At 46.9% G+C, this 24,139-nt stretch overlaps 1 long non-coding RNA gene across 1 annotated transcript in view; it reads left to right on the top strand.

The window, feature by feature from the left end:
* LOC133042258 (uncharacterized) overlaps positions 1-18,814 on the top strand; it is a 38,110-nt gene extending 19,296 nt beyond the window's left edge. Inside the window, exons 2-3 of the long non-coding RNA XR_009689458.1 lie at positions 11,026-11,105; positions 17,808-18,814. This is a non-coding gene — a long non-coding RNA (uncharacterized LOC133042258). The remainder of the gene's footprint in view (positions 1-11,025; positions 11,106-17,807) is intronic.
* Positions 18,815-24,139: the final 5,325 nt, after the last annotated feature.

The following is a 24,139-nucleotide window of genomic DNA, read 5'->3' as shown; positions in this document are numbered from 1 at the left end:
CTGGAAACAGACTGCTGCGGAGGGGAGAGGTGGGAGGAGAAAGAAGGCGTCCATTGACTCCCACTTCCAGGAGGTCAAATCTTTGCTCCCTGGGGTATTCACGCTTCAGAATTTCCCAGGCTACTGATGTGGATCGGGGCCAGGCTCCAGGTGTCTCTCACCTCAGCAGCAGCAGAGACCCCTGGAGACTTTGTCCTGGTAGGAGGAGATGCAGCCCTGCAGAGTTGGAGCAGAGAGGTGACCCACGGTGAATGGAGGGGGTGCCCAGGGGCCTGGTCTGGGTCCTGGGAGGGGAGGGTGTACAATACCCCTTCCCCAAGGAACTGCTGAATTCTCTTGACCTCCAGATCTAGCCAGGAGTCCTCAGTTTATGGTCCCCATCTCCATTTCATCCTTAGTTGTCTGAATAATTTGGGGTGGGTCTCTTAATTTCTATCACTTTCCCATTTATTAAATGAAGATCAAATAAGAGAATGAACAGGAAAAGGAGACCTCCAGGATGACACAGTGGATTGGTGGTAAAGCCAAACGAAACATCTAGCTTTGGCGGTGACTTTGGTGTGGAGTCCTATCCCAAGGTCACAGGTGCAGGGCCTTGCACCAAGGTCACCTCCAGAACTGACAGAGCTGCTTTGTAACCATTGCCAAAAGCCCCCCTGATCATCACCAGTCAGCTTCCTGACTCCGTATTAGGTAAGAATGCCCACCTCGATATTCACGCTATAGCACCCTAACCCATCACCTAATGTTAACATTCCAGCAGGAATTTTCTTTGTCCTGAGGTTATAAAAATTGGCTCAGTTCAGTTCAGTCACTCAGTCGTGTCCGACTCTTTGTGACCCCGTGGACTGCAGCACGCCAGGCCTCTCTATCTATCGCCAACTCCCGGGGTTTACTCAAACTCATGTTCATCGACTCAGTGATGCCATCCAGCCATCTTTTCCTCTGTTGTCCCCTTCTCCTCCTGCCTTCAATCTTTTCCAGCATCAGGTCTTTTCAAATGAGTCAGTTCTTTGCATCAGGTGGCAAAAGTGTTGGAGTTTCAGCTTCAGCATCAGTCCTTCTGTTAGGTGAAGCACACTGATTGAAACCTGCTGTTCTAACAGCGTCCTGTCCCTTCTGTCAGGAGGTGTCAGCCCACTGAACTCTCAGTGCCTCCATTATCTCTTCTCTTTGTTCTTAATAAACCTTTCTGCAGTATCTGTGTCTGGAGAATTCTTTCCCAATCCACATTCAGACTGCCATGAAAACTGGGACACTTTTCAAGCAGCATTCTAGAACAAGAAGCTTTTCACTAGCTTCACACCGGCCACCAAACAGAACCCCCAGAACAAACTTGGGCAGTCTATTAATGGCCATGCAGGGCCTCGCATCACGGCCACACAGCCAGACACAGACTCATCTCGAGTCAAGAAAGTGAGTTCTCTAGGTCCTTAACTTCTGAATCGTCCAAAAAGCTTTACTCTCAATTCATAAACTATGCCCCTGCCTCCAGAGAGCATCAGTAGTTCACCAATACTCCCTTCTTTAACTTAATGTGACACAGATCAATCAAGTAGTGTAGATGTTTCATATAAAACATGAGGTTAGAAAAATGATCATTTATGAAGCACCTTTTAAGCACCAGAGACTGTGCTAGGTGCTCTATTCTCTTTAGAATTGTGAACAGACATTATGTGCTTCTGTGTTCTGGGCACCACTTCTCATAGGATAACATGCCACTCATTCATTCCTCCCAGCAGCCCTGGGAGAGGGGAACCAGTGTGAATATTTCTCATTTACAGATGAGGAAAATCAGGCTCAGAGAAGTTGAGTCTCTGGATCCACAATACGCAGCTGGTGTGCGGTGGAAGTGACATTGCCTATCAGGCGTCTGGCTCTAGACTTCATGCTCTACGCTTCTGCTCGCTGCTATTTCAGACTCACCGCGACCCTGAGCTGCCAAGCAGCAACCTTGTCTATAGAATAAAGTGCAAACTCTCTGAAGGATGGGCTACCCAGCCCTCCTCCCCAAACCCAACAACCCTTTCCATTTCGTGTTCTTTGATAGTGCTGGGAAAATTACCTTTTAAACCCTGATCGGCTACATTCTAGTTCTCTGACCTTGCTTGGTCATCTTCACCTCTCTAAGGACATTTCTCTGTGTCCTTATCTGCAGAACGAGGGGGGGAAACCTCTTCCTTTGCAAGGGTCTTGTGAAGCCCAACCAGACTATGTGAAAACCCTTTGTCCCATTCCAAGAACACAACGGAATTCAGCCAGTGCCTGTTTTCTTCCTGTTCCTTTCCTGAACTTCTGAACTTCAGCAGAGATTAGTTTGCAACTTACCTGAATACCTTCTACCTGCCTCCAGCCAAAAGGCCCTGTCTGCAGGAGACCTGGGAGTGAAGCCACTCTGTTACATTTATCATTGGAATGTGTCCTCTTCCTGAGTTATCTGAGGGTGAAGCTTCTGAGTTTACTTATTTGTAACTACCCCTGTGCCCAGCAGTTTCTGACAGGTGCAGGAGCTTATTAGATAAAACATTTATTGAATCCACAAGTGCATAACCAAACACAACCCTTTCTGGCCCATCACTGGAGCATGATAGTGACTCAGTGACTTGAGACTTGACTTGGCTTACCTGTGCATGCCTGGACTGATCTCCAGGGGGACCTAGCTGGGAAGGATTGTTTCTCAGCTTCTCTGCACTCAGTTCAATTCAAGGAACATGTCATTAAGAGGCAGAACCTGAAGTGCTCAGAAGACCCCCAGCCTTGTCCTCATTTCTGGGAGCATCATGTCAGCTCTTTCAAACCCCTGCCCAGATTAGCAACTTGAGAAGCATTTTGAATGATCACGCATTTGCCCAAGTCCTTTGCCCAGACTGATGACTCAACAGAAAAAGGAAGCGCACAGGCTCCAAGACCAAAGAGAATTTGGGGTGCTTGCCTACCATGTTCTTGTCCTCTCTCTCACACATACTCTCGTAGATAGATGCTATATTCTCTAGGATTAAGAGGAAGCAATCTCATTTTTAAGTAGCATGGAAGTAGTGAGTTTGCCGGGTCCTTCCAGCTGGGTTTTTTAGAAATAGTTTTATGGCTGCTTAATCGAGGTTTGCCGTGGAACACTTCACACAGTCAGGAGGGAGTGCCCCATGCCCCCTTCTAAGTGCTCAAATCAGTTTCTGCCTAAGGCAGCCCCACAAGGAGAAGTAGTGTAATAGGGAAGAACAAATCTGACTCCATACTGGATCTGCTTCTTTCTCTTTTTTTCATTTCATTTCATTTTATTTATTTTAAACTTTTAATTTTGTATAGGGGCTTGACTGATTAACAGTGTTGTGATAGTTTCAGGAGAACAGCTAAGGGACTCAGTCATACATATGTATGTATGTATCCATTCTCCCCCAAACTCCCCTCCCATCCAGCTGCCACATGACATTGAGCAGAGCTGCCTGTGCTATACCATAGATCCTTGTTGGTTATCCATTCAAAATATAGCAGTGTATTCATGTCGATCCCAAATTCCCTGACTATCTCTTTCCGCTATTCTCACCCACTCACTCCCCAGCAACCATAAGTTGGCCCAGAGAATTGCAGGAGAGACCCAGCAGTCTTATCTGCAGGGCAAGGGCAGGAGCCAAGGTTGCCGTGGGGGTATAGGGGATTTCCAAAGAGAAACACTGGGATGTTGCGTAAGATTCAACGTGGCTCTAGGGTCAAAGCTAAGTCAGAAATGCAGATAAACCAGAGAGAACTGAAAGAAGAGGGGCAGAAATGACTTAGGGCAGAAATGGTAACTAGATAAATACACCACCAGGAACCGACTATTAATCTCATAGGGACAGCAAAACATCTTGTCTTGCCAAAGGCTTTGAGTTCAGCCATTCGTTGCCTGAAAAGCAAAGCATATCATAATCTTTTCTGGTTAAATGACAGTTTAAAAGTTTGGGGAGCTCTGCGTTTGGTTCAGGATGCAGAACTGAAGTATGATGGTGGCTTTTACTATTATTTTTATTTCTAATGGCAAAAATTCTTCTTGAAAGTCTGAAATGATACATCATCTGCAAATGTTTCTCAAACTGAAGTGCCTAAGATACATAGGTATCTTGAGGGCTCTTGTTAAAATGCAGAAATCTGAGTCAGCAAGTCTGCAGCAGGGCCTGAGACTCTGCATTCCTAACCTGCTCCCAGGGGATGCAGACACTGCTGGTCCACAGACCACACTTGGAGTAGCAAGCATCCCCACACCACACCTGTATCCAAATAACTTCTGGGATTTACTTAGGGTCACTTTGTGAACGTGTCTGTAGCTGGGTTATGGCAGAAAGAGCCCAAAACGGGATCAGGATGTCAGAATCCAAATCTTGGTCTCGTGTAATGTGACCTTTGGCAAATTATTCTGGCTCTCAGAGCCTCAGTTTCCTTACTTGTAAAGCAGGGCTAGTGGGCGGCTTCAGTGAGCTGACTGTAGAGACAGATGGCACATTTGTACACAAGCCTGGGTCTGAAAAAAAGGCAGCCCCCTGCTCCTTCAGGACCAGGCTCATGTTGGGTCCGAACTAAGTCCTCATGGCCCCTCCAGAGGCACTGTACTGGACCGAAGGGGCATCAAAGGCAGACCCTCACTCCAAGCCCTTTTGGGGGGCCCCTGGTGGCCATAGGCTGGAGCCCATGGTGTCCTGTTTTGTTGATTCTCCCAGGGCGAGTGCTGACTTGGTGCTTGAGGGTTTGGCAAAGCAGTTTCTCTCCCCGTCCTTCCCCAGCCCGACACGCCCCCTTTTCTTCCTCCGGGTGTCCTCTGTCCCCTCTCCTCTGGCATCACCGCCACCCCCACGTCACTGAGTGACTGCTCCTCGTTTCCCGCCCTGCCAGGTTCCACTTGGAGGTTTGCCGTCCAGTCCGGGCAAGGACCATCCAAAGCTTTCCTGCTGCACCGGCCCCCTCCAGTGTCTGGAGCTGGGACCCCTCCTGAGCCCAGCAGAGAGGGAAGGATACTCTGCAGAGAGCGCCGCCTCACCTCCGTCCGTCTGTTCACACAGCTTTTCTCACCAGCAGCCCCCTGCTCCCTCAGGACCAGGCTCATGTTGGGTCCAAACTAAGTCCTTCTCATGGCCCCTCCAGAGGGACTGTATTGGATCTAAGGGACCTCTGTCTTCTGCAAGAGGATCTGGGTTTAAATATCAGCCCAATGATACCACGGGCATGAGTTATAACAGAAAACAGAGGGAAGAAAATCCAAGAAAGAGTGTCTATAGGGACTTCACTGGCAGTCCAGTGGTTAAGACTCGGCCCTTCCAATACAAGGGGCACTGGGTTCAGTCCTGCATAAGGGAACTAAGATCCCTCATGCCTTGTAGTTTGGCCAAAAGAGTATCTTTAAAAGAAGGGAGTGTATGTAATGTAACTGGTTCACTTTGCCCTACAGCAGAAACTAATGCAGCGTTGTAAAGCAGCTATAGTCCAACAAAAATTAACTTTAAACAAGATATAAAATGAATTCCACTTGAGGATAAGAAAGGAGAAAACAGGGAAATTGGACTTCATCACAGTAAAACACTTTTGTGCATCAAAGGACATTATCAAGCGACTTCCCTGGCAGTCCAGTGGTTAGGACTCCCGAAGGCGCAGGTTTGATCCCTGGTGGGGAAACTAAGATCCCGCAGGTCTCACAGCATGGCAAAAGAGAAAAAAAAAAGGACATTATCAAGAGAGGAAAAATATGAACTCTAGAATGAGGGAAAGTATTTGCAAATCACATATTGGTGAATCTAGTATCCAAAATATGGAAAGGACTTTTACAATGCAATAAACACACATGTACAAAGACAAACAACTCAATTAGAAAATGGGTATGGGAGCAGAATAGATATTTTTCCGAAGAAGGTAAGCACATGGTGAACAAGCACAGGAAAAAGTACTCCATGTCGTTAGGCATTAGGGAAATGCAAATCAAAACCCATGATATCACTTTACATCTGCTAGGATGACTGTTAAAATTGCAAAAAAAGGAAAAGAGCCAGAATTGTCATGAATGTGGAAACATCAGAATCCTCACATACTGCTGATGGGACTATAAAATGATTCTGCCACTGTGGAATGGCTTTGGGGTTTCCTCAAAAAATTAAACATGGAATTAGCATATGACTCTGAAACTCTACTTAGATAGACAGCCAAAAGAACTGGACAAATTCTTGTACATTAATGTTTACAGCAGTATAATTCATAATAGCCCAAAGGTGGAAACAACACAAATGGCCATCAATGGATGAATGGATAAACAAACTGTGGTCTATACATGCAATGAGATATATTATTCAATGATAAAGGGGAATGAAGTTCTGATACATGCTACAAGTTGGATGAAACTGGGCAACATTAGCTAACTGAAGTTAACCAATCACAAAAGAACAAATATTCTATGATTACATTTATATGAAATATCTAGAACAGGTAAATCATACTGATAGAACACAGACTTTGTGGTTGCCAGGAGCTGGGGAGAAGGCAACAGAGGATAAACGCTTCCTAGAAAAGAGGTTTTATTTTGAGATGATGAAGATGCTTTGAAACTAACTAATGTAAAAGGTGTAGAACACAGTGAACGAAGTAAATGTCACTGAATTGTACACTTTAAATAAAATGGTTAATATCATCTCAGTGGAAAAAAAGTATTTGAAGAACTAAAGGATACCAATAAATGTTCTTTGTTCATTAGAAACAAAGCTTAGTGTGTCTAACTGTGGGCCTTTGGGCAAGTCCCTTGGTTTCTCTGAGCCCATGTCCTCTGTTCTATAAGATGGGAATGTTTGCCTGCCTTGCTGAACCGCTTTGACAAATCCATGACAATTCATCTACTATCAGGTGAAGCAAGAGATATTTCCAATAAGAAATAAAATGATGTTAAATGTATATTTTATGTCAGTCTGAAGTCAATCCTATGCAGTTCCTTCTTCTCGCAGATAAGCTCTGTGTTACTGTCTCATATATAGTCACTTAATTATACCCTCCCTGACATCCACCTCTAAGTATCCATCCCCAACTCTAAATCTTAGCTCTTTGTCATAAGTCCCATGAAGGGAGAGATCTTCCACCTGTCCCAAACTTCTCAGTGCCTGGCCCAAACCAGAGCATAAAATAATGACGATAGCTGTCATTTTGGGGTTGCTTCCAGTGAGCGGGGTTCTAGGCCAAGCACATTATTCACAGAGTGTTTTGTGAAATTCTTGCAACATTTCTTTAATGTAGCTAGGTATCACCAAGCCCATTTTATGGATGAGGAGAAGGATGCAGAAGGTGAGTGGCCTCTCCTAGGTCACACAATGTGAGTGACGGAGCTGAAATCCGGTCCAAACCAGAGAGCTCCGTCCTTCAGGACCACATCCTGAAGGTTTTTAAATACCTCGCAGGACTGAGCCTGACTTGTTTCCAGGACTAGATCTTAGCTTTGAGTGACTCTTGGCAGAAAAAGAAGACAGCAGGCCGACATGAAAAGGCACCCAGTTGACAGTTGAGAGACTTGTACCCTTGACCAAGCTCTGCGTATTTCTTCCCCGGCTTCGGCTTTTCCATCTGCTCGATGGGAGGGCTGGACTTCTGTTATGCTGTGAATGCCTGTGAGACACTCATTATTGAAGGCTGAGAGCTTCAAGCTTCCCTGGTTTTCCTTGGAGATCCTCATTTTGTTTTCATTTTGTTTCAAGAGTTTTCAAGACTTAGAGAGTCATTTCACCATCTGAGAAAGGGCCCCACTAACTCCTGGAGTCACCTAATTGTCAGGCAAGAAGTATGACAAGATTCCCTCAACTCCAAGCAGTGGGCTCATCACAGTACATCCACCTCTATGCTCCAGCCGGCACTCCTGAGCTGGTGGAGGGTTCCATTGCCAGCTGTCTAGGACCCCTTCAGTGCGACTTGCCACTCAGCTCATAGCTGAATGCGCCCCCCCCCCCGCAAGGAACTACCCTTGGACAGGGGAACCTGCCTCCCCCAATATCACACCCCCATCTGAAGGCTGCCTGAGCCAAACAACTAGCCTGTTGGGGGAGTGAGCTGCAAAGTCAGGCTTCTGCCCCCCAGCTCAGCTCATCCTCACAGGACCAGGCAGGACAGAGTCCCTGCCACAGACCGCATACATTACACACGTCATGACACAAGGGCTCCACAATGGTCAGAAACCACAGCCTCATGCACACACAGACACGCATGCCGGCACATTGAATGGGAATCGTTAAAGCCCGTGTCTTTGAGGGTGAACAATGTAAGTATTAAAAAATGAAAGTATCCATTGCTTTGAGTGCTGTTTGAGATTCCTGGAATGTTAGAAAATGTGTTTACAGTTTAGTCCTCGGTTCTGGATATGACCCAGAAATAGGGTCAAGCAGAGAACCTGGTTTGTGATGGGTGTCAACATGCGTCTGTCAAACATTTACTGAGCACCTAACCTTCACTGAATTCTCCAGGCGAGAATACTAGAGTGGGTTACCATTCCCTTCTCCAGGGGATCTTACCGACCCAGGGATTGAACTCGGGTCCCTGCACTGCAGATAAGTTCTTTACCATCTGAGCTACCAGAGAAACCTTACTTTATATATATTATATATAGGTATTAACCTTGACTAGGCGTTGAGCTGGGTGCTAAAGAGTATGAAGGTGAACAAGACAGAGTCCTGGTCTCCATGGAGATTTGGAAAGATGCACATCAACGCAGGGGCAGACCATTCCCTGGGAGAAGTGCTCTGTGTGCATAAAAAGTAGAAACTCTACGAGGGCAGAGGCTCTTGTCTTTCCCGCTCAGCACTGCGTCCTCGTACCTGGTACGGTCCCAGGCACAGAGCAGGCCCTCATAAACCTGCTGGATGGCGAGCATGAAGGTGGCCCTGACTCTACTTAGGGAGTCACGGAGGCCGAGGAAGTTGGCTAATATAAGAAACCGGATTCTCACGCATTTAATTATTGGTCCGTTCATTCATGCATTCCTGCATTCATCCATCCTTCATCCTGTATCCCTTCAGGTGTTAACCGAACCATTTGCTTTTGTGATGGGAGGGGAGATGAGTAACAGCTAAACAGCCACAAAACTTGGAACATGTTGCAACAGGGCCAGAGTCCAATGGGCCCCAGAGGAAGAAAGGTCAAACAGTACAGGGAGGCCGTGAGGCTTCCCAGAGCTGGTGGCGCTCAAGCTGGCTTTTAAGGGAAAATGGAAATTTTCAGGGCCTCAAAGGGGCTGGTGTGAGGCTGTCAGTGAGAACGTGGGGCAATTAAAATGGAGCTTCCCAAATGCTGAAACCGCAGTCTTGGTAAAACTGACAACACACCACAATATGACCTTATGCATGAATGTGTTTTACAAACTGTCACACACCCTGGTAAGGGCCAAAGAGAAGACTAAGCAAAATAGAAGAAAGTGCATGTTGTTGTTCAGCCAAGTCTTTGTGACCCCACGGACTGGTAGCCCGCTAGGCTCCACTGTCCAAGGAATTCTCCAGGCAAGGATACAGGAGCAGGTTGCCATTTCTTCCTCCAGGGCCTCTTCTCAACCCAGGGATCAAACCTGCGCCTCCTGCATTGGCAGGCGGATTCTTTACCCCTGAGCCACCAGGGAAGCCCATAATAATGCCATGCATGCTGGTACATTTTGGCTCGACAAGTCCGTGGGAAGCACTGATGGTGGTGTTACTGCTCTTGACATTGCGGTCATATGCAGAGCTTGCCATCGATCAGCAAAACTCCAGGGTATTGAACTTGAGAGAGATGGAGCCACAGAGACTTCATAATCGCCGGGCTTTGTGGTTTTCTTTTCTTTTCCTCTCTTATGCACTCATTCATGTATGTCTGTGGATCTTTCTTCATAAGAATTCTAACATGTAATCGCCACGTGTAAACCAGCCAATGTGGAGTTAGGACCTCAACCCCTGGCCAGGACCCCACTCCCTTCAACTACCTCGAGCCCCTATATAGTCTCCACGGTGATCGAGGATTCCCATGAACATTGTCAAAAACCTTCAACTGCAATGTTGAAAGTAGGATCCAAAGAGAGCAAGTGACTTGCACATAAACAGAGTGGAAAACCCCAACCTCCTGTTTTAGGGAACAAGACCTTTTTCCTGAAAGTATCCAGGAAATCCGGCCTCACAACTGGCATGGCAAGAAACCAGTCCCGAGAAATCAGGCAGGGCCTCGCCCCTCACAGTCAGGATGGGGGCCTCTGCTCCGGACACTCGTTCCCCAACCCCCAGGCTAGCTGAGATACCACTGGTGAAGAGCCCATAGGTATGACGCATGAAGCAACCAGCCTCTAAACCCACCTTGGGCAATGAATTTGCCTCCCAAGCCTCAGTTTCTTCATCCATGAAATGGGAGCATTTGAGAGGCTTCAGTGAAACAGCATGGGTCAAGCCCAGTGGGTCTTTGATAAATGTTTGTTTCTTCTTCCTCATGGCATCAGAAGGTTTGCCAGAGATATTTTCCATCTGACCTTGCAGTTTCAGACTTGTCATGAAAGAATTAGTCACAGGCGTCTCTATGGCCAAGGAGCAGCATTCTCCTTTCTCAAATCATTACCTCCATAAAAAGAGTCAGCCTTCTTAAAGTTACCCAATGGCTTGGCGCCTGTTGTCCTTCCGTTGGCCTCTGCATTCCATGAGGGGATGGTTTGTGGGTACTTGAACCTCCTGGAACAATAAGAATAGCAAGAAAGACCAGGAACAAACAGTAGAAAGTCTCCCAACATAGCCTCTGCCCCTTCATGGGGACTGTGTGCTGGAAGGAAAAAACTGGGCCCAAGGAATGATCACAGTCTTTTGTGTATTTTTATATTCACTTATTTATTTTTGGCTCTGTTGGATCTTCATTGCTGTGTGCGGGCTTTCTCTAGTTGCAGAAATTTGGCTTCTCACTGCAGTGGCTTCTCTGGTTGCAGAGCACAGACTTCCGTAGTTGCAGCGCCAGGCTCCAGAGCACAGGCACAAAAGCTGTGGTGCATGGTTAGTTGCTCCACAGCATGTAGGATTGAACCTGTGTCTCCTGCATTGGCAGGCAGCTTCTTAACCCTCCGACCATCACGGAAGTTCCAAGCTGAGTCCTGAAGGTCAAGCAGGAGCTGGCGGGTGAAGAATGTGAGTATGTGACCAAGGCGGATGGACTGTTTTGGGAAAAGAACCGGGGTGGAGGTGAAGGCCCAGGGCTTGGAGGGAAGATGGGCGGTTAGCATTGCCCCAAGGGGTGAGTGTGTGGTGAGACGGGGCTGGAGACGGAGGGGACGGCCCATTATGGCGAGTCCTGGAAGCTCTGTGGGGAGCTGGCTGCTTTCTTTGCAACTCTAGGGAGCTGTTGGCAGGCTTTAGTGAGGGCACGGTAGTATCCGAGGTATATTTCTGGGTTTTTTTTTTTTCCCAATTGTTTTTATTAGTTAGAGGCTAACTACTTTACAATATTGTAGTGGTTTTTGCCATACATTGACATGAATCAGCCATGGATTTACATGTGTTCCCCATCCTGAATATCTTGGAGACAGGGGAGCTTGTGTTTTTAGGGCCAAACCAGGGGCAGGGCGGTTGCTGAGGGAACATCACTAAAATCCCATGAGTGCTGAGGTGGGGAGCTGGGTCTTCCCAGGCCAGTGGGAAAGCTTTGGGGGTGGGTTTGTTGGATTTGGGGGGAATGAAGGAGGCATGGGGCAGACCTTGGGTGTCTGACTGGGTATTTGCCGGAATTAGGGGGCCAGTCTCAGAGAGGGAGAGAAGACAGGAGCTGGGTCCTGGTGCCACGTCCTCCCAGGCCTCCCAAACTCCTCTTGGTTTGGATGAAAACACAGAAATTCAATTCCCAGAAGGTTAGCTTGACACTTGTCATCGTTGGAAGGTAAAAGTTGCATTTAGTATTGAAGAGACTGTGCTTCAAGTTTTGCTGAGAAACATCAACTCCTAATACATCTAAGTTAACCCTCAGTATGTATGTGCATGTGAAAGTCGCTTAGTCGTAACCGACTCTTTGCGACCCCACGGACTATACAGTCCATAGAATTCTCCAGGACAGAATACTGGAGTGGGTAGCCATTCCCTTCTGCAGGGGATCTTCCCAACCCAGGGATTGAACCCAGGTCTCCTGCATTTCAGGCAGATTCTTTACCAGCTGAGCCACCAGGGAAGCCTGGGTTTGACCCTCAGAGACAGTCCTGATTGAAGAAGCCAGAGGAGGTGGCCGAGCATTCAGCCCCCAGACCTTTCTGGATCAGCCCCCAGGTGGTCTCCGCTGCTTCACTCCCAGACTCGCTGTGTCACCCCCTTGCTGGTTTGTTTGTTGCTAAAATGCAGACACTTCCTCAGTCTGCGGGGTGATCATAAATATCAGACGTGATGCTGAACGCAACATGTTTAAGACCACGATCGGCTCCTCTGAGCTCAGACAGTATTTCCCCTTCTAATACATCACTCTGGTGGACAGATTTTCTCACTCATGGCTTCCGCTCACTGGGGAAACCCAGAGGGAAAGGAAAATGGTTTTTCAAAGCCAAACAGCCACTTATTGGAAGAGGGACTTTTCTGTCTCAGTCACCCTGCCCTTGGTCCCGATCTCCCAGCACTCAGCTTGGGGCCCTTTGGGATTTCCTTCTTAGCAGCAGCTCATCCACTGGGACCCGGAGAATTCTCAGGTGGCTTCTGGGATTCCGGCCATGGAGCTTCTTTGTGGATTCAAAGCAGGATACAAGCCAAGAGCATACATCACCCGCCTGACCCAGAGACAGCTGAAGCCGCTGCAAAGTTGGCTTTTACGGGGCCCTTCTGCAAACATGGACAGTCAAGGATAGGAAAAAAAAAAATACATGTATATGTTTGCCTTCTTTTTTTACTGAGGAGTCTTAATGGCCACTTGGTTGCATACTCGTTCCCCCAGGAGGTAATGAACTTCAGTGGTTGCATTCAGACACAGCCCATGTATTTAGTGTTTGCTGAACATGGAGAGCTAGGGGCTTTCCTGTGTCTGTCCTCTCGGAGGCCTCTTGACCTTCGTCCTGGGGGGGTGCATGGTCGAGGGAGCAGTTTCACTTACTTGCCCAGACAGGTAGCATGACCAGGGTGGGAGTCAGGGGCCCCAGCTCTGTCTGCGGTCTGGTGTCCTTTTCACCCCAATAAATTCCCCCGTCCTGATAGAACTGACTGGCTGTTCAAGCCGTGTTGACTTTACCCTAACTTGCTGTTCCTTCCCTCCACACTGCCCGTCAGCTGTCTTTTCCTCGACTGACACTAGACCCATTTAGCTGCCCTGTGGTCAGACTGGTTGTGCATGGGCAGGTGGAAACGTCCTGATGATCTCAGCCCTCCTAGGATCTTTCAGGTTCTGGGGGTCCTGGTGAGAGTCAAGGAGCCACAGTGGGTGTCGGGGGCCGGAATTTCCCCCGATCCCCACACCGGGTCCTTCGGGGATGTACCTGCTAGTTTCTCCCAGAGGGGAAAAAGAGTCAGGCTGAATCAGGCTGAACATATGCTTGTGTGCTAAGTCACTTCAGTCATGTCCAACTCTGTGACTCTGTGGGACTGTAGCCCACCAGACTCCTCTGACTCCAGGCCAGAATACTGGAGGGGGTTGCCATGCCCTCCTGCAGGGGACCTTCTCCACCCAGGGATCAAACCCATGTCTCTTATGCCTCCTGTGTTGGCAGGCGGGTTCTTTACCACTGAGCCACCAGGGAAGCCCATGATGAACCTTTAGCAGGAGACAAGTCCTGTGGAGGTGTACAGGTTCAGTGAATTGGAGCTGAGCTGGGTTCAGACCCAGTTTCTAACACCTTCTTAAGTGAGGAAGCCCTGATGTCAAGGTTGGCTTACTGTGTCCAAGTCTCCGTCTACACATGTGAGAATGGGGCTCTGACAAAAATTTTCAGGGACTGCAGTGAGGATTAAAAATAATCTTCTAATGCAAAACCATATTCACACTCAACTCTTGACCTCAGATGCAAGGCACAGAGCTGGTGGTTAGGTGTGGCTTCCTGAACTATGCTGCCTGGGATCAAGCCTGGGCAGCTACCTTGAAACTATTTATTTATCTAAGTCACTGTGTCCTAAGCTGAAGACAGGCATAGTAACAGCACTTCACAGGCTATTTAGAAAATCAGATGTACATAGTCCAGCTCTTAGTCCAAGAATAGAAGCTGAGAAAGCCAGTAGAAGGAAGTGGCTCTAAGGAGGGGCCAGAATTTTAAGAGAAGTCCTAGTCACCAGAACACCAACATCATGTAGTTCTGGCTTAATTCTCGCTGCACAGGGTTGCTGTGAGTGAGAGAATTAACACAGGAGAAAACACTTTGCTACACTGTGAAATGCTCTATGAGTACAGAGCTTGTGAGCTTGTGATGGTCGTCATTGTCACGGTTGTCTGGGTCCGTCTCCTCTGGCTTCTAAGACCACCCTGGCATGTGAGAGAACTGGGGCGATATGTGTCATGTTGATGAGGTTCCCTTTGTGTTTGCTGAAATGCATAAGTGTCTTCCAGGTGGGACTAATTTCCTACCACTCTGAGCCCCCGCACTGGATGTGGAGTCCAAGTCATTACATTTTCCATTACATTTCGGCTGCCGTGCTAATGATAGCACTGGCGGACAGTGCTTTGACAACTTTCCAGCTTCACCCTGTTCACTAATATTATCATCTGCCGAGGGGATCCCAAATGTCATCTGCCCTTTCCTGGGAAGGAAAAGAAATGATTGCTGGCAATATCCTTTATCTAACATTTTTAACGGGCAGCTTGCTGTATTTTGAAAAAGATATGGAAATTAAACCGTCGCCAGGAAGCATTTCCCGCCTCCCTCTCTCTAAATCTCTGCATTTGCACAATGCCCTTCAATTAAACCTGAAATCAAATCACGTTCCCCTTGAGTGGTCATTTTAATATCTGCAAGTTTCCCGGGAAGGAAGATTAGGGGGAGTGATTGATTCCACTGTCTCTGCAGAAGCACTCTTGAATGTCTACATCACCCAGTGTCGGGCCTGGAGGACAGCCTCAGCCACCATAAGTCCCTCTCCTGCGCTCTGACCCAGGCATAGTCTTTCTCTCTGATTTTTCTTGCCTGCACGATGGCCGGTGCCTTTTATGTCTGTCCTTGTTCCGAGTTGCTCAGGAGGCAGTCCCTCCCCCACGTCCACTCACACTTCATCCTGGACTCTGAGGAGGGCATCTCCTGTCCTCTCTGCCCAGGACGCCTCCTCGGTCCTCTGATCAGGGAGCCCCGACCGTCCTTCGTGGGGACATCTCCTGGCATGCATGTTCAGTCCACGCAGCCCCTACTGCCTGAGACACAGAAGCCGAGGGCCTAACAGCTTTCTCAGTTCTTGGAGCTCTCACGTCCCGCCCTCCTCTGATGGGCTCTCTTCCCCATCACTCATTTGGGGCAAGCAAGCTAGGGGGTCTGTGCTGCCTCTCAAAGCTGTCAAGTCCATCCCTGCCCAGGGCCTTGGCGTGGCTCTTGACACTGCTGTATCCCCTCTGACCCCAGAGATTCACTCAACTCAGTCTTTAATAACTTCAGCTTCTGCACAACAGTTGTCTCTTTCTGGGGTGGAGGGGGTCCCCAGACAACCTTTTTAATGTAGTGACAGCTGCCCCCTCCCCGCGCCCCACACCCCCTTTCTTTGTTCATTTTGCTCCCCAGCATTTACACTTTTGCATCTGCCTGGATATGTTCTTCTCATTTGTAAGTTCACTGAGGCCAGGGAGTTCTGTTTTTTTGTTTGTTTGTTTTGGTCCTGATGGATCTTCATCTGCCAGTGCTCCTTAATGAAGGTTCTGGAAAGAATATAATCTGTAAAGGTCTGATGGATGCATCTCCCTGACTCTAGGGATGGGCAGGTAGCCCAAGGCTGCCTGTACCTGCTGGAAGAAAGGATAAGCCTAAGGAGGCAGAAGGCTCAGGCCACCCGCTGGCTAGCTGGAAAGAGTCTCTTCTCTTCTCTTCCCCAGAGCTGCTGAATGAACAGTATGTGGGCTCCCAGCTACAGAAGGCCATTTTACTGTTACTCAGGGCAATGTGCCAAGGAGGAAGCCTGGTGAGCAACACAAAGCTGAGAGGTGGAGAGGAACCTGCCTCAGGGCCTTTGAAGTAACTCTTCCTTCTGTTAGCTCTCCTGGATTCATCCATACCTGATTCTCTGACATTATTTGTATTTCAACTTGTTTACTTGAGTCAATGGAATCTTTCTTTGGTCTGAGCCAAGTTGAGCTGTGATTAAGCCCCTTGCAACAGAAAGAGTGGAGACTAGTTTCAGTTAAAGTGCTGTCCTGGATGACCAGGCGTTTGTTTGCTCTCCTTTCTTGCCCTGCACTTGGCAGATTTCTCCTTGGTAGCTCTCATCATTGTGTTGTCTCATATTACCAGCCCATTTGCTTTTCACCAGTCCCAGCCTTCCTTGAGGGCAGGGCCACATATGAGTCATTTTTAGGTATTCTATAGCTAGAAGAAAGACACATTTAGGCATCCCATACCTAAAACAAAGTCAGGTACCTAACTGATGCCCAATAAATATTTACTGCATGAATAGTTGAATGAATGAAACCAGTTCATTCCATTCACCTGGGTAGATTTCCTTTAGATAATCTTGTATTTTCAAACATAACCCAAACACCTTTTCTGGCCTCAGCAGACTTCTCCAGTCCCGATGTCTTTCCAAGTGCCTGTGACTTCTCAAAAGACCGATGCAGGACAAGCTGAGATGGCTGCTTTATTCTCTACCAGACACCAGCCCACATCATTTAGAGAAGTGGAGTTTCAAGCAGATTAAGTTCAGCAAACTGAGCCCCGCAGTGAATTAGAAATTCCTTTTGATTAAAAAAAAAAAAAATACCTTTTATTTCAAACATGCAGAGTCAAAGAGTGAGTTTATGCTTTTAATAAGCCATTCCATATTCTGGATATGATTTTATTTTTCAAAGCATAATGAAAGGAAAACTGGGAGTGGGGGAATAATTTATTAATATTTGTCCACATGGCTTGAGTGTCCATGAGTGAATTGTATTTGGATGAGGGGAGGTTGGTGTGAGCATGGGTATTGTTTAATGATTCAGGGGGGTGCTTCAGTCTCCTAAATCTTAGATCAGTGAGAAAGTGATAGGGAAGGCTGTCTTGTTTTGAGCAACAAAACGATGGGCAACTCCTGGTTTGGAAACCTTCATGTCTTCCCATGGCTCCATGACCAGGTGGTCCCATTTTCAGTTTCTGGCATCCTGGCTCCCAGCCTGGGCCAGCAAGGGCACAAGAATATCCAGCGCCTCCAGAGGAACTTGAAACCTCCTCTGTCTTTCAGACTCCTGATGCAGTTTCCTGTAGAGCATTGGCAGAGCTATCACAGTGGGCCACATACACTTATTTGTATAAGTGATTGAATAGCATCACTCTTATTCATGATTGGTGCAGGGGTCACGTCTGTTTAACTCTTGCCATTGTTGTTTCTATGCTATGTTTGTCCAGAGCTTATCATAGAAGCTGATGTGCGTAGTAAGTTTTCCCAAGTATTTACTCTGCACTGAATGAATGGGAAGGGCAGCTCTGGGACCGGGGCGGGAGTTGCCTGCACCTGGCTTCTGTGTGGACAGTGATAGTTGTCCATGGTCCTTTTTGCTGATGCACAGAGGCCAAGGGCTAGGATGAGCTGATGATGGGGTGCTGAATTTCCTTCATTTCCTGACAAAGACATAGACAGCAGACAATGGGAGTCAAAGTGGGGATAGGATTGAGGTGGAGATGGGGTAGGTGTGTCAAGTTGGTTTATTTTTTGCTGTGCTAAGATTTTTTATTTTTAAATTAATAAAAATAAAATTAATAATTGCAGATATGCAGATGACACCACCCTTATGGCAGAAAGCAAAGAAGAACCAAAGAGCCTCTTGATGAAGGTGAAAGAGAAGGGCTTAAAACTCAACATTCAGAAAATGAGGATCTTGGCATCCGGTCCCATCACTTCATTGCAAATAGATGGGGAAACAATGTAAACAGTAACAGACTTTATTTTCTTGGGCTCCAAAATCACTGCAGATGGTGAGTGCAGCCATGAAATTAAAAGACACTTGCTCCTTGGAAGGAAAGTTATGACCAACCTAGACAGTGTATTAAAAAACAGAGATATTGCTTTGCCTACAAAGGTCCTTATAGTCTAAGCTATGGTTTTTCTAGTAGTCATGTATGGATGTGAGCATTGGATCAAAAAGAAGGCTGAGTGCCGAAGAATTGATGCCTTCAAGCTGTGGTGCTGGAGAAAACTCTTGAGAGTCCCTTGCACAGCTAAGAAATCAAACCAGTCAATCCTAAAGGAAATCAACCCTGAATACTCATAAGAAGGACTGATGCCAAAGCTGAAGCTCTAATACTTTGCCCACCTGATGCCAAGAGCCAACTCACTGGAAAAGATCCCTGATGCTGGGAAAGGTTGAGGCAGGAGGAGAAGGGGATGACAGAGGATGAGATGGTTGGATGGCATCACCGATTCAATGGACATGAGTTTGAGTAAACTCTGGGAGTTGGTGATGGACAGGGAGGCCTGGCGTGCTGCAGTCCATGGGGTCGCAAAGAGTCGGACACGACTGAGTGACTAAGCACAGCACAGCATAGTTGATTCACAATGTTCTGTTGGTTTCAGCTGTAGAGCAAAGTGATTCAGTTATATATATATCTCCATTCTTTTTCACACTTTCCTTGAGGAGACGTATCCCAGAAATCACATGCATACAACTTAGTATTAAATCATTTGTAACCAGGCACTCTAAACCTATACATAGAAATAATGCATATATGTATGTTTCTATAATTTATTTCTACTAACTAGATATTGAGAGTCCTATTTGCAGCCACTGAAAATATGTAAATTATTTGTTTTCCTAAATTATACATAGTGTATTTATAACAAGTACACATAAACTGAGAGTGCATGTTATAAATACATAACCCTGTCTTCTGACATTTATCAGCTCTATGCTGTGTGCCAAGCTCTGTGCTAAGCCCTTAATAAACATTATTTCATTTCATCATTATGAGGAGCCCACGGAGAAGACATAAGGCAGTGATTTTCAGTGCCTGCATACTCAGTCCCGACTCCAGCACCCATCAACTTCCAACTCTTCCAGGGCGCTCTGCTCTTCATGCAGACCAACCAAGTGGGTTCCAGCTGTCTCAGGACAGCCATCCAAGAAGGTGATAGAGTGGCACAGGTGCTGTTGGGAGTAGAAAGTTGTTCAGAGCCAGGTGACTTGAAATGGTAGTATTTCCCTGGGAAATGTGGGCAGAGCTCTGGCTGCTACAGAATTCCAAAATGTGATGATCTGCAGAAGATCCTGGCACAGTTCAGAGGTGGGTTTTATTCATCATCTATGAGTTTTCTGGACCAAATCAAAGAGCAAAGTCCAACCACCATCCCACTGGCTCTCCTGTTGATGTCTGGTACTTCCTTCTTGGAGAGGCTCCTCTGGCAGAGAGATGGAAGACTTCCAGTTCCTGCAGCACAGACCCAGCCCCAGGACACTGGAGACACACCTACTCATTCTGCTGTAGATTAGAATTAGGAGGAAGCAAGTTTCCAAAACAGGTAGGTCCAGAAGACAGTAGTGGAGCCACACTCAAGAGTTGGCCCATTGAGACTTTCTTTAGGTCCACCTCCTACTGAGTCCTTGGTCCTTTGATCCTCACTCCAACTCTACGACACCGTACACCTCCCATTCCCCTTTTCACCCAGAGAACCCGAGGCTCAGAGAGACTGTACAACTTCCCTGAGGTCTTAGAGCTACTCAAAGCCAGAACAGAAATTCCAGAATTGATCTTCAAACTTCACTTCATCACTTCGTCCTTCAGTTAACCTAAGAGATCTGGGAGATGGGAGGGAAACTTTCATATTGCTAATTGGAAAGAGACCGTGAGGATATTACTCAATCTGGAGAATGCACTCTGAGATCTCCAGGTGCTGCCCTTGGAACTTGTCCAGCTGCCCCATCCTGGAAGCAAATGAGACTTCAAGGTGGGGATAGTGTCTGTTGTTCACTGAATTAACCTCGGTCAACTTATTTCCCACTAAATTCCAAGCTGCCGTTCAGAAGCTCTAATTAACACTCAGAAGCAAGGATGTGTCCAGTGGGAATGTTTCAAGAACACACGCATGTAAGCTTGTCCTCCAAACTCATTCCTAATACTAATTAGCCCCACAAGTTCTCCACGGGGCTTACATGTTCATTTTGAACCTGGTAATGAACTCTGTCTCTCCCCAGCCTCAGAGATCAAGGACACACGTCTCTTTGTCTCCATTATTAGGGTCCCACCAGTGTCTAGAGGGGGCTGTAGAATTGTCAGTGGCTCCCCGTGGCCCGGCAGGGCAAATTCAAACCCTTCACAAAGAGGTTCTGCCCAGGTGGTTTCCCCACATTCAACTCTGACATGAGGGGTTAGTGCTGGGACCACTGAGGCACTACATGCAGTGGACACTGTCACAGTCCACAATGTGTCATTGATCTCCAGTCCTACTACACTAACCTCAGATGGGGAAGTACATTCTGGAAGCTTCATGCCCAGAGATGGAGGTCTTCACAAGGGTGTGGGGTTGGCAGATGGGAAACCAAACATCTCCTCCCAGCAACACCCCAGTTTGTCCCCCTGGAGCTTAACATTTCTTCTCTGGAGCTCAGTTTCCTTAGCTGTAAAATGGAAGATTAATCCCCACAACAACCTTATCTCATAGGGTGGTGGTGAGTTAAAACCTATCAAGTGCTCAGAAGTGTGCCTGACACAGAGTAAGCATGAAAGGAAATGTTAGCCCTTGGTGGTAAGATTTCCCCAATTCTGTCCGTGTTTTCACCTCTTATTGAGCTTCTGACAGGGACTGTTACCTACAGCTATCCACCAGGACACCACCTCCCAGGTGGTCACCTGCTCAGGGTCTCCTGTTCATCTCCCGCTTCTTCTCAAATCTGTTCTCATCCTTCAGCCATTGTGATATCTTTAAAAATAAATCTATAGTGTCACTCCCATGACTTGTAATTTTATCCCAGGTTCTTATCTACCAATAAGACCTACTTAGACTAAGCTCTTACTACCTCTCCCACCTCATTTCTTCTCTCTCTCTCTCTTTTTTTTGGAAATAAGATTGAGCATTTCATTTTACCTTAAACACATAAATAAACATTCATTCAGCTATCTTTCGTTACAGGTCAAGATCTTTTCTTTGAGACAGTTTCCAATGATTAAAGTTTAGCTTACCTTTCTCATATAAAATCACATCACCCAAAATTCCCAGGTATAATTTTGCTAAAAAGAAAATGAGAATGTAAGCAATTAAAGAGAAATCTGAATTTGAAATCTTCCTAGTTAATTATTTTCTCCAGTCTTTTAAAAAGCTCTTGAGTGCTAGTGCTAAGTGGCTTCGGTCGTGTCCAACTCTTTTTGACCCTATGGACTGTAGCCCGCCAGGCTCCTCTGTCCATGGGTTCTCCAGGGAAGGATACTGGAGTGGGCTGGCGCGCCCTGCTGCAGAGGATCTTGCCCACCCAGAGATCGAACTCATGTCTCTTATGTCTCCTGCATTGGCAGGCAGGTTCTTTACCACTAGTGACACTTCCAACACCTAATTTGACTTTATTATTGTTATTATTTTAACAATTTGCTTTTATCAAGTCTGTAAAAAACATTCATTTTAGCTTTATGGAAACAAGTTTGTTCTCTAACATTTTTTATTGGCTAATATCATGTAAAGTAAATTGCATAATTAGTGAGTGTGTGCTAAGTCACTTCAGTCGTGTCCAACTCTTTTCGACCCTATGGACTGTAGCCCACCAGGCTCCTCTGTCCATGGGTTCTCCAGGCAAGAATACTGGAGTGGGTTGCTATGCCCTCCTCCAGGGGATCTTCCCAACCCAGGAATTGAAACTGCATCTCCTGTGGCTCCTGCATTACAGGCAGATTCTTTACAGCTGAGCCATCAGGAGAAGCCCACAATCTGAATAATGGACAAACTGGCACACCAGTATGGGAACAAGGCAACTAAGCCTTTGTAAGTGTGTAATCCAACTGATGTGAGCCACTTGTGAACTCAGCTTTCAGGGACACCTCCCACCTCAGTTCTGACTACACTCTGCTTGGTTCCTGCTCCTGCAGTGACCTGTGAACTCATGGGCCTTTGCACCTGCCTCCCCTTCCTCCTGGAAGCTTCAGGTCTCATTTGAAAGCTTACTTCACTAAAAAGGCCAATGGAGATGTGTTCACAAGAGGGAACAGGGTGATAAGACATTCAAAATGCTGATTTAAAATAACAGTTATATGTATTCTATGGCTGATTCATGTTGATATATGGCAGAACCAATAAAATGTTGTAAATCAATTATCCTTCAATTAAACATAAATACATTTTAAAATAAGGTAAAAGAACTGTTGATAAGCAGAAGCAGTTTAATCCGGGACAGGCAGCTGGAGGTGAGGGGAAAGGACTGAAATTGGAATGGTCAAGCTTCTTAAGGGCTGTCATGTGGGAAAAGGAACAGATTGGTTTTGTGAAACTTTGTGAGGCTACCTAGGAAACCAGGCTGAAGGACAGGAAACCACAGGGAAACACACTTTTCAGTTTAGCCTCATGGAGACCATTTCTCATCAGAGCTGGGTGAGCAGCCTCAGTGAGCTTGGAAAAATTCCAAACAGAAACCTCTAGGTTTCCTGACTTTGTTCCTGGGTGTTAATGTGTCTGGGTATTGAACTGTGTTGTTGGAGAAGACTCTTGAGAGTCCCTTGGTCAGCAAGGAGATCAAACCAGTCAATCCTAAAGGGAATCAACCCTGAATATTCATTGGAAGGACTGATGTTGAAGCTGAAGCTCCAATACTTTGGCCACCTGATGCGGAAAATCAACTCATTAGAAAAGACCCCAGTGTTGGGAAAGATTGAAGGCAGGAGGAGAAGGGGATGGCAGAGAATGAGACAGTTGGATGGCATCACCAGCTCAATGGGTATGAGTGTGAGTAAGCTCTGGGAGATGGTGAAGGGCAGGGCGTGCTGCCGTCCATGGGGTCACAAAGAGTCGGACATGACTGAGCAACAGAACAACAACATTGTGTGTCCAGAAGTCACTGCTGAGAACATGAAAGACCCTGAAGAGGGCATGGGGGTGGGGTGGGGCCAGCTGGCCAGTCCAGGATTCCTCATGTCCTCTTCCTTTGCTGCAGCTACAACATGAGAAGTGTGAGGATGAGGCTCCAGTGTTCTCTAAGATGCAGGGTCTTTCTGCCCTCATTACACAGACATAGGAATATGCGGCTTCAGGGTTTTCCAGGACATGTTATGAAATAGAAATTTGTGATGCAGGAACTGCCCCCCTCTGCCCTGGGCTCCCACGGCACCTTGCACATAGGGGAATCACCAAGAAATAGATGATATTTGCACCATGAGTCTTGAGGCAATGTTTGGCCCAGAATGATATCAAAGCCAGGATTCACCATTGTTTTTATCATTGTTTTTTCCCCACTTCTTTGAAGCTAGAGAAGCCAGTGTTGACTGAGTCTTTTGGGTAGATTAGACACCATGGGTTATTAGATATATTCTAGGAGGTGGGGGATTAGAAGAGTGTGTGTTTATTTTTCATGAACAACTTATAGCTGTTTTTTAAAATATCCATTTATTTATTCGGCTGGTTTGGGGTCTTAGCTGCAGCATGCAGGATGTTTAGTCGCGGGATGTGGGATCTAGCACATGTGGTTTTATATGAGAAAGGTTAGTCTAAGTAGGTCTTCTTGGTAGATAAGGACCTGGGATCTAGTTCTCTGAGCAGGCATCAAACCCTGGGCCCTCTGCTTTGGGAGCACAGAGTCTTAGCCGCTGGACTGCAAGGGAAGTCCCCAGCTTAGAATTATTGAATGACTGGGTGAACCGTCTTCTGCAAGGCAGTCAAGGGGACTCGTTCCTTGTGGGCAAGGCCATCTCTTCTCCTTGACAGTGGCCCTCCCAGGACAGGAAGTGGATCCATGTACCCTGACTGCCCAGGGTAGGGCTGGCACAGAACAGAGGCTGAGCAAACACAGGCTGAGGGCTCCTGGCCTGGTACCCTCACCGTCCTGCTGACCGTGCTCTCACCTTGACTTTGACCTGGCTGGAAAGGCAGGCAGGCCCTGGCAATAACCAGCAGGGATGTTTTCCTGGGAAAAA

Source organism: Dama dama, chromosome 21 (assembly GCF_033118175.1).
Source record: "Dama dama isolate Ldn47 chromosome 21, ASM3311817v1, whole genome shotgun sequence".
NCBI lineage: Eukaryota > Metazoa > Chordata > Mammalia > Artiodactyla > Cervidae > Dama > Dama dama.
Note: the sequence above shows the minus strand (reverse complement) of the source record. Positions and strands in the feature narration are given on the sequence as shown.